Source organism: Gigantopelta aegis, chromosome 9 (genome assembly GCF_016097555.1).
Source record: "Gigantopelta aegis isolate Gae_Host chromosome 9, Gae_host_genome, whole genome shotgun sequence".
Classification (NCBI taxonomy): Eukaryota; Metazoa; Mollusca; class Gastropoda; order Neomphalida; family Peltospiridae; genus Gigantopelta; species Gigantopelta aegis.
Window position 1 is genome coordinate 39,383,419 of NC_054707.1, and position 15,764 is coordinate 39,399,182.

The 15,764-nt window shown below is 37.1% G+C and overlaps 1 protein-coding gene across 2 annotated transcripts in view; it reads left to right on the top strand.

Moving 5' to 3' along the window:
• LOC121380660 overlaps positions 1-15,764 on the top strand; it is a 520,238-nt gene that overhangs the window by 67,189 nt on the left and 437,285 nt on the right. The window lies entirely within an intron of this gene.

Here is a 15,764-nt window from a genome sequence, read left to right on the forward strand (position 1 = left end):
GTTTTTTTTCTTTCTTTAAGACTGTCAAAATTAGGGGATGATGGATGGATGGATATTTATAAATCAGATAGTGCATATAAAAGATCCCTTGCTGCTAATCAAAAAGAGTAATATCTGTGTGGTCCTTAACCATATGTCTGACGCCATATAATCATAAATAACATGTGTTGACTGCATCGTTAAATAAAACATTTCCTTCCTTCCTTCATAAAGTTCAAAACCCTTTGTAAAATGATGTTGAGGAAGTCTTTGTTATTTTAAATTGAACTGTTTTTCAGAAAGAATTGATAAATGAACTGAAAATAATATGGTATGCCTCTATATATTGTTGGGTGGTTTTGGGTTGTTTTTTTCTTTACAGAAAAAAGCATCAACAAAACCCCAAGTCATGTCTGCCAATTAAGATTGTTAACACTGAACACTTGTCACCTGCCTAGCTAATGTTAACAAACTTGCAATTGTGTGAAATTCAAAGCAGGGATCATGTATCCCAAGCCTAGTAAAAGAAACAGGTCTGTTGCCTATCTCCCTGACTGACTTTGACAGAACCATTGCCATAGCTATGCAACCTCTGTTTGTGTCTCCAGGATGGTAACATCACAAAAAATAGCTCATGTCAGTCAAAAGTGTGAAAGAGAATCTCAAAACAGGAGGATTCGTTACAGCTATAAACAGTGTCTGCTGTACGGCCCTGTTTGGAAGAGTTTGTGGCTGCCTGGCTTGTAGATCTTGTTATAATATATTATGTCGTGGTATGTCTGCATGTGCGCTCTGGTTTTTTATAATGATAAATATTGCTTGTGTTACAATTCCCCCTCTTACATCTGCATGCTCCTTTCAAAAACATCTTTGCTATGAACATTGCTGCTAATGATGAACAACAATAAAATTGCAGAAATGAATAAAACTTGGCATATTGGTATAATCATCATTTATTAGGCGTAAAAATGTGAGAGTGATACTAGTTAGATTACAATAATTACCTAATACATAGAGAATAACTAGTTAATGACGTTGGATATTGGCTTTATCCTGTGAAGGTAAGAATGGGAAATTCAGCCTGAACAGGTTAAAGCCAATATCAGATGTCATTAACTAGTTATTATCTTTATCCTGTGAAGGTAAGAATGGGAAATTCAGCCTGAACAGGTTAAAGCCAATATCAGATGCCATTAACTAGTTATTATCTTTATCCTGCAGACCATAAAAATGTAAGGGAAAAAGCTATTATTTCTGTTATTACAGCTACATTGTACGATGACCTAGAGGTCAAATAAGCGATTTTGTAATGTAGCTATGCGTGTGACATCACATGAGTGATGTCAAAAGTCATTCTATGAAAGGACAATGACTCCACACAGATTGCATAAGAGGCAAACTTACTTTAGTGTGATATATTTCGCTTCAAATGGAATTCAGTTTAATGTCGGATTCTCTTCTGTATGTACAAATAGGAGTTAGTGTGATCAAGTTAGTTACATCATATTTGAGCAATACTTAACAAGCAAACTCATTGTTTGCCATCAAATTCAGTTTGATAGCAGCCAAGATACAGCCAACTATCTTTGAGTTTAGATTCCGGTACATTGTAATGTACCCATATTGTTAAATGTAAATAATTAGTATTCCATGTAGATATGCTTCTTGTTTCATACCCAATAGCCGATGTATTTTTCCTGCTGGGGTGTCATTAAACATTCAGGAAAGAGTTCGACCTGTACCCCTGTATATCAAAAGCTCTAAAGACTAACCCTAACCCTATCCCTAAAACTACCTAACCACTGAAACGGGGGTATGGGTTGAACTCGTTCCAGCATTCATTCATTCATTCATTCATGTATTTATTTATTCATTCATTCATTCATTCATTCCCGTTTTTTGATATGTACTGTATTTGTAAACTGTTTCTTTATTGACTGCAAGAGCTCGTTTAAAAAGCAGTAATATAAAATGTATTGTCTGTGAGAAAGTCTATCGGTATATATACACCTTCTCACAAACAACTGAGACATTGTATATGACTGGTATGGTTTTTAAAAGGTGAGATGCAGGTATTACTTTCCCAATTGTGATGGTGTCAACTTTTGTGGATAGCTCCAATGTCAAGTTTTCACATTTAGGTCCATTGTCAATTTTTCACATTTGGGTCCATTTTTCACAAATTGTAACATGGAATCTTTGAATGTTTTTTGTTTTTTAATGCATATTAAGGGCAGGACGTAGGCCAGTGGTTAAGTGCTCGCCTCATGTGCAATCAGTCTATGATCGATCCCCATCGGTGAGCTCACTGGGTTATTTATCGTTCCAGCCAGTAGACTACGACTGATATATCAAAGTCATAGTATGTGATATCCTGTCTGTGGGATGGTGCATATAAAACATCCCTTGCTACCCGTGGAAAATGAAGTGGATTTCTTCTCTTAACACTGTATGTGAATTTTACCAAATGTTTAACATCCAATAGCTGATAATTAATAAATCAATGTGCTCCAATGGTGGCATATTAAAAAACCTAATACATGTAAAAATGTTTTTAATTTAATTGGATTAAATCTGAATGTTACATCACAATTTACATATTTATTCACCAAATCAGGTTATGGTAGGCAAGACATTTAATTCTGCTGTATTCTTGACATTCTTGGAATGGGAAATACTATTACCTGTCACATCTCAGACAGGCACTATTCTTAGTACTAAGGGATACCACTGGAACAAACTGATTAATTCATCATGAGGCATGTTCACTCTGCGCTCAACCTGTAACTTCAGCAGTTCGTTCTCTTCTCTTCTCATTTTCTTATTTTCATGCTTTAATTTTTCAATTAAGATTCAAGCACACTGTCCTGGCCACACACCTCATCTATCTGGGCTGTTTGTCCAAGACAGTGGGTTAGTAGTTAGTGGTTAGTAAGAGAGAAGAGAGTGTAGTGGTCTTACACCTACCCATTGAGTTGTTAAAACTCACTCTAGGTGGGGGCCTGTACCAGGGTGCAAACTCTGTATCTACCAGCATTAACCACTACACCACCGAGGCCAGTATTTCCGTATATTACCCATTGAGCTATTTCTTGTTCCAGCCAGTGCTCCACAACTGGTATAACAAAGGCCATGGTATATACTATCCTGTCTGTGGGATGGTGCATATAAAAGATCCCTTGCTGCTAATCGAAAAGAGTAGCCCATGAAGTGGCGACAGCAGGTTTCCTCTCTCTATATCTGTGTAGTCATTAACCATATGTCTGATACCATATAACCGTAAATAAAATGTGTTGAGTGCCTCGTTAAATAAAACATTTCTTTTCTTTCTGTTTTCCATATATTATTCTCAGAAGTTTTTAAACTTTTATTCACATGGGTTTATAGAAGGCAAATGCTATCAATCAGATTAAATAGCAGTAATCTTATGATCTCTATGTATAATAAAGCAGCAGTAACTATAGAATATGTTTAAAGAGATTTATGAAATCACCCGCTTGTCATCTAGGAATTGTATTGTAGTAGTATATCAGTGTATATCAGCAAAGTTCTCACAAGTGACTTACTATCTACTGTGCAGAATGTGCTGATGGACATCTACAGGGGACCAGTCATTAGGTAGAGTCTGATCAGCAGCAGATACCAGTCTACTGATTATGCAGAGATTCAAGTTCATTGACAGGAAGTCTAGATGATGGAACAAATATGTCTTGATAGTGCAGCATTGATAACACCTGTTCTTTTAAGAGGGCACATAAAAGAGCTTTTCTTTAGGGTTTTTTGGTATTTGTATTTGTGAAATGTAGACATGTAAAACCACCTTGAAAAATGTTTTAAAAATATTTTGTTTTCCAGTAGTAATAATTTTAGTGCTAAAAAATTAAGTAAATATGAAAATATATTTGGTGGTGCTAGCTAGCTGTTGTAAAGGAAATCAATGTTTAACACTCACCACACTCACCACACTCGTACAAACACATGCACCCCACTATACAGACACACTCCCCAATTCAGCAGCTATAAGTTGTGAAACATAAAATTATTAAAATTTTGACATGGTCCAGAGTGCAAGAGAAAGCAATTTATTATTGCCATATAGACATCTATTTATTGATTTTAAAGACAAATCTATTTGGAGATCACCCCAACTCTCACACATGTTTACTAAGCTTGAAAATTGCCTTCAAATATTTCTTTTTACTGAATCTTAAAATGTATATTATTTTCCACAACTAAAATTTCTAGTATATGATATTAGATCTTGGTAAAAAGTATCTCAGAATGTAGAAAAAAGACATTATTTCAGTGATTCATTGATTTTGGATCAGTTACTAGTATAGTTCTGTCCTTTGCTCTGATAAATGAGGAAGGTCTGCATGCACTTCACTGTTGCCTTTTGCTTGTGGTTAGGACTCCATGGTTTAAAGAACACTTCCCTAATTACTTTACCAACAGCCTGATTCTTGTAACACAATTATGAATGTTGCCCCTGTGTGGATGGACATGATGTATGGCAGTGGGTGATGGACAACTGGTCAGACCCTCCAACACTAAGTAATTTATGGCCCGCATGTATTCCATGCCTGTTGAGATTCAGACACCATGGCCTGTACATGGCACTGACTGATGGAAGACAAGACTACAAAAGACAAAAACTCAGAGATCTGTGAATGTGGCACTGTTGGAGGCCTCTGTAGGCCACAGCTGCTAGCTGGTAGATTATGGTGTGTAGCAAATACACAGATGAATTAAAAAAAGTTTGTTTTATTTAACGACACCACTAGAGTACATTGATTTTTAACTTATCATCGACTATTGGATGTCAAACATATGGTCATTCTGACACTGTTTTTTAGAGGAAACCCACTGTCGCCACATAGGCTGCTCTTTTACAACAGGTAGCAAGGGATCTTTTATTTGCACTTCCCACAAGCAGGATAGCACAAACCATGGCCTTTGTTGAACCAGTTATGGATCACTGGTCGGTGCAAATGGTTTACACCTTCCCATTGAGCCTTGCGGAGCACTCACTCAGGGTTTGGAGTCTGTATCTGGATTAAAAATCCCATGCCTCGACTGGGATCTGAACCCAGTACCTACCAGCCTGTAGACCGATGGCCTAACCATGATGCCACCGAGGCCGGTCGTAGATGAATAATACTGCTTGATTCTGTTAACTCTGAATTCTCTATATGTATAGTCAAAGTTAATAAGTTTCAAATATAATTTTAAATTGATTAATAATGTATTTCAACTTTAAAATTGTTTTGCGCGGTGTTTTTTTCTTCTTTTTTTCTCTGTTTTTTTTTTTGAGGGGTGGGGGTATTTGTTTCTTGTATTTGACTTTTTAATTTTGATCTTGCAAATAAAGCCACATACATGTATCTATGTTACCTAAAATATAACACAAATTGACTTGATTTATAAGCTGGTACCATGTTTTAAAATTCCTTTTTAATAAACCTTGGATGACTGCTTAGAATAAATTTGCCATACTCCCCCCCCCCCACCCCCCCACCCCCCCCCCCCCCCCCCCCCCAATATATACATATATATTTATATTTTAAGTGTATTTTAACATTAACATCTTTTGTACTGCTGCAGAAGAATAAACAAAATGTATGTATCTCAAGCAATCAAAAGTTGTAAACTGTACAAGAACGACCTTTGATACTGTTTACAATAGTTACTGACAAATTAACGTATATAGTGAATACAGTACAACATGTACTTTACAGTGTTTGTGTGTGGGTCCTTTTTTTTGTCTTTCTTTTCTTTTTTTCCCCCTCATTACACCACATTCAATGTAGTATTAAATAAGTGATAAGCTGTAAAACTTTTATTTGATACCATACGTACATTCATAGACCAAAAATAAATCTGTAATATATATTTTTTTTATTAAAGGTTAATATTTTAATAAAATTGTTAGCCAAATTATATGGTTAAAATCTATTTTACTGTGTACTTTGTATTCCCAGTAATGAGTAAAACATAATACTAGTATTTCTACTTTTGCTTTTACGTAAATGCTGCAGAGTGTCTTACAAAATACTGAAATTAATTGTCCCAAACTTTATTCAGAAAGAAGGATAACATCATTATTCATATGATAATCATTCTAGATCATTTTCAGTACATACACTACTTATTTTCATGCTTATATCCAATTAAGGTTCAAACACGCTTACCTGGGCACACATCTCAGCTATCTGGGCTGTCTGGCCAAGACAGTGGGTTAGTTGTTAATTGGTTAGTGGTTAGTGATAGAGAAGAGTGTGTAGTGGTCTTACACCTATCCATTGAGCTCTCAAGAACTTGCCCTGGATTGGAGCCGGTATTCGGCTGCGAACCCTGTACCTACCAGCATGTAGTCCGAGGCTGGTTGCACAAACTACTAGTACTTAACTTTTGAGGGAGTTAACTCATGGTCTTTTTTCCTTTTAGCCAGAAACCAATTTAAATATACATGTACTTCAGTAATTCTTATAAAATTAAAGTAGCCTTCATTAGAAATAAAATATATAGGCAATGTCGTCTCCAGATATTTCACTACAACGTGGCAAGACATTTTGTGTCTAGTTTTAAATTAATTTTATTATGAAGTTAACTAGAGCTGGGCGGTATTGAAATTTAAGAATTTGGTATCGATATTGATATTTTTGGGTTGATTTACCTTGGTATCGGTATGCTATTCGGTATTGACATGATACCAATATCGAACACTATTTTCGGTATACTCTACTTTAAATGCATGCCTGTGTTATGGCTCACCCGCTAATTTCATCTAAATACAATTAACTTCCATACACAAGGCTCTCACCAACCCATTTTGTGTTCGTCAGATATGTTATTAATGCTTTCCGTGAAATATTTTTCAATACCGAAATTTCGGCATTTTGAAATATGCTCGGTACGGTAAATCGGTATTGACATAATACCGATACCGAATGGAATATACGGTACACCGCCCAGCTCTAAAGTTAACCTTTAAAACATTTTAATCATCACATCACACAGTTTTATGCACCAGATGAACATTGGTCATGGTAAAAATGTTTATCAAAAAAAAGGGGGGGAAAAAGGGATTTATGTCATTAAATGCATGATGTGGCTACAATGAACATGTGTAAGATCTATTTTCTGTTAGCAACATGACTTTTAGTAGATTAAAAAAAAAGATTTATGTTAACTCAAAGCACATTTTTTTATGGGTAAACACTTTCATAGTATCTTCAGCTGTTCAATTTTTTTTATTGGAGCATGTTATTTTTGAAGCATTAATTTAAAAGCTCTGCCAAAATCTTATCTGTGGTACATAACTGAAAGGATTCAAGTTAATGTCTTTCATAGAAGAACATGAAAACTGACTCTTGTGAATACCAAGGCTTAGATTACAGACGTTTCATCACTTTTAATCTAATCTAGCTTCATTTTAGTTCCAAATGAAAAAATCACTGAACAAAAATCTCCGTCATTGAAATACCATCTGTAGATGTTGATAACAGTTTTTACTGGACATTTAAGAATAAATTGTGCACTAAAAAGTCGTATGCTATTACTTTAAGATGTGTGTATGTACTCATTACACTTGTGTGTGTATAGCGGTTGTTGCTCTCTAGCCATCATTCCAAACCAAGGTTGTGCTATCTTGAGTTTAAGTACTTTTTTACTTTACTTTGATATTCTTACTCCCAGTCCATCTGATGATGATGATGATGATGATGATGATGATGTTGCGGGTTTTTTTTTTTAAAGCTGATATCTAATTATTACTTGAGCATGTGCACAGTTTCCCACTATTTGTGCACTTAGATTTGTTTTGGTAATTCTGCCCTGTTTGTAACCTGTAGCTTATGAGTACGCATTGGTGGACCCATTGGGCTATTTCTTGTCCCAGCCTGTGCACCACGACTGGTTTATTAATTCTATGGTATGTGCTATCCTGTCTGTGGTATGGTGCATATAAAAGATCCCTTGCTACTGATGTAAAATGGAGCAGATTTTCTCTAAGTTTATAAGTCAAAATTACTAAATGTTTGACACCCAATAGCTGACGATTAATAAATCAATGTACTCTACAAAACAAAACAGGGTGGCACGTAGCTTGCTTGAGGCGCAGTCGGTCTAGGATCGATCCCCGTCTGTGGGCCCATTGAGCTATTTCTCGTTCCAACCAGTGCACCACAACTGGTATATCAAAGGCCATGGTATGCACTACCCTGTCTGTGGGATGGTGCATATAAAAGAAGCCTTGCTGCTAATTGAAAAGAGTAGACCATGAAGTGGCGACAGTAAGTTTCTTCTCTCAATATCCATGTGGTCCTTAACCATATGTCTGATGTCATATTACCGTAAATAAAATGTGTTGAGTGCATCATTAAATAAAACATTTCTTTCTACAAAACAACTTCTTATGTGTACATGCCAAGTGTATCTAAAAGTTGATATAATTCAGTAGGTGCTGTTCTATAATGTTCAAGTACAAGCCTCAAGCCCGAGAGTGTACAGCAGATTTGAGAGGTGTAAGACAACTACACCCACTTCTCTATTACTAACCACTAATTACTAACCATTACCATCTGTCCTATCTGGTAACATGTGAACCTTCCTTCAGGGTTTAGGCAGAACAAACTGAAAACCAAAATGTAGTAATGGTTAAAGTTTGTTTTGTTTAATAACACCTAGGTCAGGACTAGCTCTAGAACTCGCCACATTAGCCAATTGCGAATTTTAAAAACTATAGGCAAATTTTATTTTCATTTGGCAAAATAATTTCCAGTGTTAATTGATATTTTGTCACGAAATAACTGGATTTCTTCAAAATAAAAGTTTAATAGATAATTTAGCAAAATGTTTTGCTGATCCAGGGCTAGCCTAGCTATTGATATATATTGATCATCAGCTATTGGATGTCAAACATTTGGTATTTTTTTACTTATAATGTTAGAGAGGAAACCCACTGTATTTTTCCACTAGAAGCAAGGGATCATTTATATGCACTTTCCCACAGACAGGACATATATTAATGGATAGATTGGTGGATGGATCGATGCATGGAGGATGTTAATGTGATGATCGACTATAGCAATCCATAATCGATTGTGTGGGAAAATTAAACTAATTGTTCCTCCTGTTTACATGATGGAATTGGTGTAAATATGTTAGGGTTGGTGTTTATTCTCATATGTACATTATAAAATTATATTAAATAATTATTTTGTTTAACGTTTATTTTCTTCCACGATACCGCTAGAAGACATGTTTTTATTAATCACTGGCTATTTGGATGCCAAGCATTTGGTAATTTCAAAGTGTATTCTTGGAGAGGAAACCTGCTACATTTTTCCATTACAGTAGTAGCAAGGGATCTTTTATATGCACCATCCCACAGACAGGATAGCACAGATCACAGCCTTTGATATCCCAGTTGTCATTAAAGGTCAAGGTCAAGGTCAAAGGGTTTTACGTGCACGTTCAGAGCAAGCTGTTGTAGCGCACGCCTGTCGTGGGCACAGGTGCCGGCCTTGGCCGGCCTCTCTGTCCAAGACAGGAAAGGTGGGGGGGGGGGGGGGGGAAGGAGGAGGGACCGTCTGCACTGGCAGGTGCAAGGGAGCACCAGCAGTCCGATTGAATCGGTAGCAGGCGGATGTCATTAAAGGTAAAATTAGCTCTTTATATAGCCTATCCCAGTGAACACTACAATAGGAAGGAAGGAAATGTTTTATTTAACTACGCATTCAACACATTTTATTGACGGTTATATGGTTAATGACCACACAGATATTGAGGGAGGAAACCCACTATCGCCACTTCATGGGCTACTCTTTTCAATTAGCAGCAAGGGATTTTTTATATGCACCATCCCACAGACAGGATAATACATACCACAGCCTTTGATATACCAGTCATGGTACACTGGCTGGAGCGAGAAATCACCCAATGAACCCACTTATGGGGATCAATCCCAGACTGGCAGCACATCAAGCGAATGCTTTACCACTGGACTATATCCCATCCCCCCCCCCCCCCCCCCCCACACACACACAACAATAGGTGCACAGAACTTATAATTCAAATCATTTTCTCTCTAAATTCTAACTGATTGTATAATAAAAAATCGATTTGTTAGTGCAAACCGATTACAACCAATGAGTGATGCTGAAATTCCAACTGATTCCCAACACAAATGGATGGATGGACGGACGGACGGACGGACGGACAGATGGATGGAGTGAGTGAAGCTTTAATTTTCTGAAGAAGAATCTTGTGGTTATAGCCTGCATTTTACTGCATCATATTGTCTATTGATTTCCTGTCTGTTGAAGATGGTCCACGAGTTCTTGGTCACACTGTCGAACACTTGAATGTGATGGATCTTGCAGAGAATTAGATTAAACTATTTTATTACTCGGCTGTAATCGTTGGTATAGTGCTCACTTCACGGCTGACATTGAAATCGGATGAAACCAGGATATGGATTTTGGTTATAATGATAAAATATAGTTTCATTGGGATATAATATTGATTTAGCGATGGCGATAAAACATAATTTTATTGGGATGTGGATTTCTGCTGTGATGGTAAAATATAGTTCCATTCCATAGGGAGTCTGATATTGTGTCTTTGTTTGCCTGTATATATGCACAGAGCAAGATTATTATGTCTGGCTTTGGCAGAAACATCAACACTTTGATTGCTTATAGTAAAGTAAAGTTTGTTTTATTTAACGACGCCACTAGAGCACATTGATTTTTTATCTTATCATCGGCTATTGGACGTCAAACATATGGTCATTCTGACACTGTTTTTTAGAGGAAACCCGCTGTCGCCACATAGGCTACTCTTTCTACAACAGGCAGCAAGGGATCTTTTATTTGCACTTCCCACAGGCAGGATAGCACAAACCATGGCCTTTGTTGAACCAGTTATGGATCATTGGTCAGTGCAAGTGGTTTACACCTACCCACTGAGCCTTGCGGAGCACTCAATCAGGGTTTGGAGTCGGTATCTGGATTAAAAATCCCATGCCTCGACTGGGATCCGAACCCAGTACCTACCAGCCTGTAGACTGATGGCCTAACCACGACGCCACCAAGGCCAGTCTGATTGCTTATAGAGAATACTACGTGAGTAGGCTGGCTTACAAATGGTTTGAAAGCACATCTTGGGCGGGATGTAGCCCAGTAGTTAATGCACTTGCCTGATGTGCACTTGGTGTGGGATTGATCACCATCCCATGGGGTTATTCCTCATTTCAGTCAGCATCATGACTGGTATAGCAAAGGCTGTGGTATGTGCAACCGGTATCTGTCTATGTGCAATGTTGCATATAAAAGATTGCTTTGCTACTAATGAAAAAATGTAGTCTGTTTGCTCACTGTAATAATTACCAAATGTTTGACATTCAATTTGATAATAAATCAATGTGCTCTAGTGGTGTTGTTAAACAAAACAAACTTTAACAAAGCATATCTAACAGGTTCAAACAATGTGTGGTATGTTAAATTATATATACTCTGTCAAAAAAGAAACTCATAGGCGAAATATTCATGGAATTATCTTTCTTTAATACAAAGTGGCATAATAATTTTGTTATTTATGATCATATTACAGTCAAATTTGACATGAGTATGTAACAATGTTCTTGCTTTGGACTGATGGCAGTGGAGGCGTTTTCGTCACCAAACAGCGTTGCATGACAGTGCTGAAATCAGTACCTTGTGTGGCCAACAGCAGCAGCAATCACTGCACAACATCTCCTTGCATAGACTGAATGAGTCTCTGAATCCGGATTCCTAGCCCATTCTTCCTGCAGTGCATGTGACATTTGCGGAAGCGTCTGAGGCTCCGAGTCACGCTGGGATACACGTCTGTCCAGTTCGTCCCATAGATCTTCAATGGGGTTGAGATCTGTTGATCTTGATGGCCATGGCAGCACATTAATGTAGGAAATCCATTGTTACATGTGCCGTATGCAGCCTGGTATTGTCCTGCTGAAAGAGTTCTCTCTGTCGATCATGATACTCCCTCCACCGAATCTGTCAACTTGGACAACGCAGTTGTTGGCAAAACATTCATTGCGACGTCTGTAAACATGTTGTCGTCCATCACGTTGCTGAAGAAGGAAACGTGACTCATGGCTGAACCATACTCGCCGCCAGTTTCTCAAGTTCCACCCCTGTACATTTGTGCACCAGTGAACACATAAATGTCGATGTTGACGTCGCAGGACGGGGCCAACATATGGTCTCTTAGCGTAAACCAGCTTCTCGGAGTCTGTTCCAAATGGTTTGTGCAGACACCCTTCTTAAACCAGGTATGCGTCCAGCAGTGTTCGTTGCTATGGCAGTTCGGTGACTTAAGTGCAGAACCCGGATGTAGCGATCTTGTGCTGCAGTTGTTATGCGAGGTCTTCCACTTCTGGGCCAGTCTTCAGCTGATTGAAACTGCTGGTACCTGTCCCAGAGACGTGAAATGGTGCTCTGATGGACATTCATGTGGTGTGCGACTGCTGACTGCGATTCACCTAATTGGAGGCAGCCTATTGCAATGTTTCAATTCGGCAGGCCTAGTCTTGGCATCTTGTAATTCGTCTACATCGAAATGGAAATGAGGCATCATTGCGAGCATTGCAGCTTTAAATACCTATCACTACTCCAATCTTTTCCCCGAGTTTCATGTGCATTCCAGGCCCGTACGCAGGATTTTTAATGGGTGGGTGTGAATTGCTCGTGATGGGACCAATCAACATAAAAATAATCCCTCAAAACAACAACGATTACATAACGTTATTTAAATTTAATAGAGAAAAGTGGACCTTTAGTAATTTGGGGGGGGGGGTGCGTACACACCCGTTGCACCCCCCTGCGTACAGGCCTGCATTCACTAAAATCTGACCATTTTACGCCGATTTCCTGCAATTGTCGCACAATGTGCATTAAATTTGTTTTAGGGTGCATTTGGGCATGCTGTCCCATTCCAGGAACATGGTCATTCAGCAACATTGTACAAAAAGCGATATTTTGTAAAATCAAACACTTTTCTTTTTTCCCTATCACCTATGCGTTTCTTTTTTGACAGAGTATATATTGGACTAGAGTATAGTATTCTATTTCTTACATATTCTAAAAAAAAACCCTAAAAAAAACAATAAAAAAACACCAGATTAAAAAAAAGTTTAAGTGTCAATCTTTTGCAATAAATCTTATTTACGTCTGTCTCTGTATAGTGTTAATTTCAGTGGGTTGTTTGAATGTGATATATATGTCCTTACCATGGAAAAACCACAGTACATAAACATCAGCTCTATGATGTGGTGTTTGAAGGGTTTTTTTTATGATTATAAACCTTTACATAATGGTTTTGTTTTTTTCAAATGTTCTCAGTATTTATACAATTGAGATTGCCCATGTATACAGCCATAGCAACTCCATTACAATTTATGAGAATTACAAATTGATCTTACTAGTGATATATCATCATATTCACAATATTCTTGTTTATCCAATTACTAAGTGCAGGTTCACTATTTTGGAGACTGTAACATCTCAGCTGTAACCTAATATAAGCTGTCTTCCTAAAACAGGTCAGTTGATAAGCACAAGAAAGGAAATCCTCTTCTTGTTTTTTCACATATCTACATGCAACTTGTTTCCGCATCCAGTTCCGTGTATGCGGAATGTTTTTATGCAATAAAGTTTTTATCTTTTATCTTGTTTTAATCTTTTTATGGGTTACTGCCATCAATAAAGAGCAGCAGGAGATTATTTAATGCATTTTCCCAACAGATAGGTCAGCACATACCATAGACTTTGATATCTATATACAGTCAAACCTGTCCTAGCGGCCTCCTGTACTCAGCAATCACCTGCCTTCAGCGGCCACTTTTTTCCCTCCCAAACGATTTATAATGTAAATGCACCTGTAATAAGTGGTCACCTGTCTAACACGGCCGCCGGCCACCTAAATCGGATCCCAAATCACTAAAATACCAGTATTAAGCAGCCACAGTAAAGTTTTACTATTATATAAAAGGGATATTTTAACAACGGCGAAAAGGGGCAGCAAATAACCGATCTTCACACCTTAAGGGATACTAGTGCCCATTCAGTCCCGACATCTCTACTGTGTATCAATTAAGAAAGTATGACTCTGCAACGCATCTAATTACCTCTGGGCAAGCTATGCTTGACATTTGTAGATTCACTTACTATGACAATACACTGCATGGAGTAGGAATTAAATAATTAAATTGAAAAAGAAAATAAACTTGTTGAGAACGGTCAATTTAATACATTCCATTTGCATGTCAAATGTTGATTTATAGTCAACTGTGAAGCACACATCCGTTGATTACCAGTACAGATGATAAAACAAGAAACAACACCAAATATTTTAAAGACTATATATGTGGCAACCTGTACTCGGCAGCCACCTGAATTAAGCAGCCACTTTTTTCTACTCCCTTGTGTGACCGCTTACTACAGGTTTGACTGTATATATATAAATTGTGGAGCACTGTTAATGTATGTGGCTTACACTTCTCAACCAAGCCTTGCAGTGAACCCATAAATGGACTGGGAAATTATCCCATGATGTAGTACCTATCAACCTACAGTGAATGGTATCGCCACTGTACAATCAGGTAATCTTGATACATGTATATAAAATTATACAAAAAAGTCTTCTATATGTACATGTTAAAAAAAAAAAACATTGAATTAGCAAATTTCACTTTTTTAATTCAATAGGTAGTCATGAATGTCCAATTATGCATGTTACAGTGTATATAAAAATGTTTATATTGGAACAAAAAAACAAAAACAATTTTATTTCTCACAGCAGCTTTGCAATAAATCTTTGTAGCAGCAGTGGGTATGGTAAATTTTATTAGACAATATGATAACAGCTTTATCTAGAGAACATTGATACAAGGTATCCCGCGAAGATGTTTTTATACACCGGTAGACTGGTTTTACTGCCTCCGCAAACAAACTGAACACAGAACACCAACAAGAATGATCTGGATGGGGAATTAAGGAAAATTAACACAAACAAACATGGGCCCATGTGGAGACTAGAAGAAATTAAAGCTGATTTCATCCATGAAAACAGATGGCCGTGAGTCAGTGTCGCTGGCAACACATCCTCAAGTTAATGGATTCTTGTTAGAGTTGCTGAGAATGCCCCGCTACCTTGTTATCGGCAAGTTAAAGGGTCTGATGATTGTCAATATTTTATGGCTGTCCATGAGCTTGGGAGGAAATTAAGGAAAGAACCATTTGTTTTATGGCCAGCCTTAAAATTTATATGTTTTGATATATATAACATGACTCATCATTTCAGTAGTAGATTAGTTGATCACATTTTATTTACTTATTCTGGGTTTTTTCATGTGGTTTTGAGGTGAGTTTTCTAAAGTTCCACCTGTTTCCCTATATTCATTTTAAAATGTGAAATAAAACATTAATCGAGTGCAACTGTTGCCCTATTTTATCAAATATTATATTGAACAAAATTAAGATGAGTTATGATTGAAAAAAGTGAACACAATATTTTTTAGTTAGTAATTGTAAACAATATATTTGTTGGGAGCTGTTAACAATTGAAGAGATCATTTATAATTGCATATGCCATATAACCGTAAATAAAATGTGTTCAGTGTGTTGTTAAATAAAACATTTCCTTCGTTCCTTCATTTATAATTGTGATATATGCCAGTTTCCTGATTTTGGAGTTACAGTGAAGATATACTCAACAATACAACTAAGTTTCCATAAAAA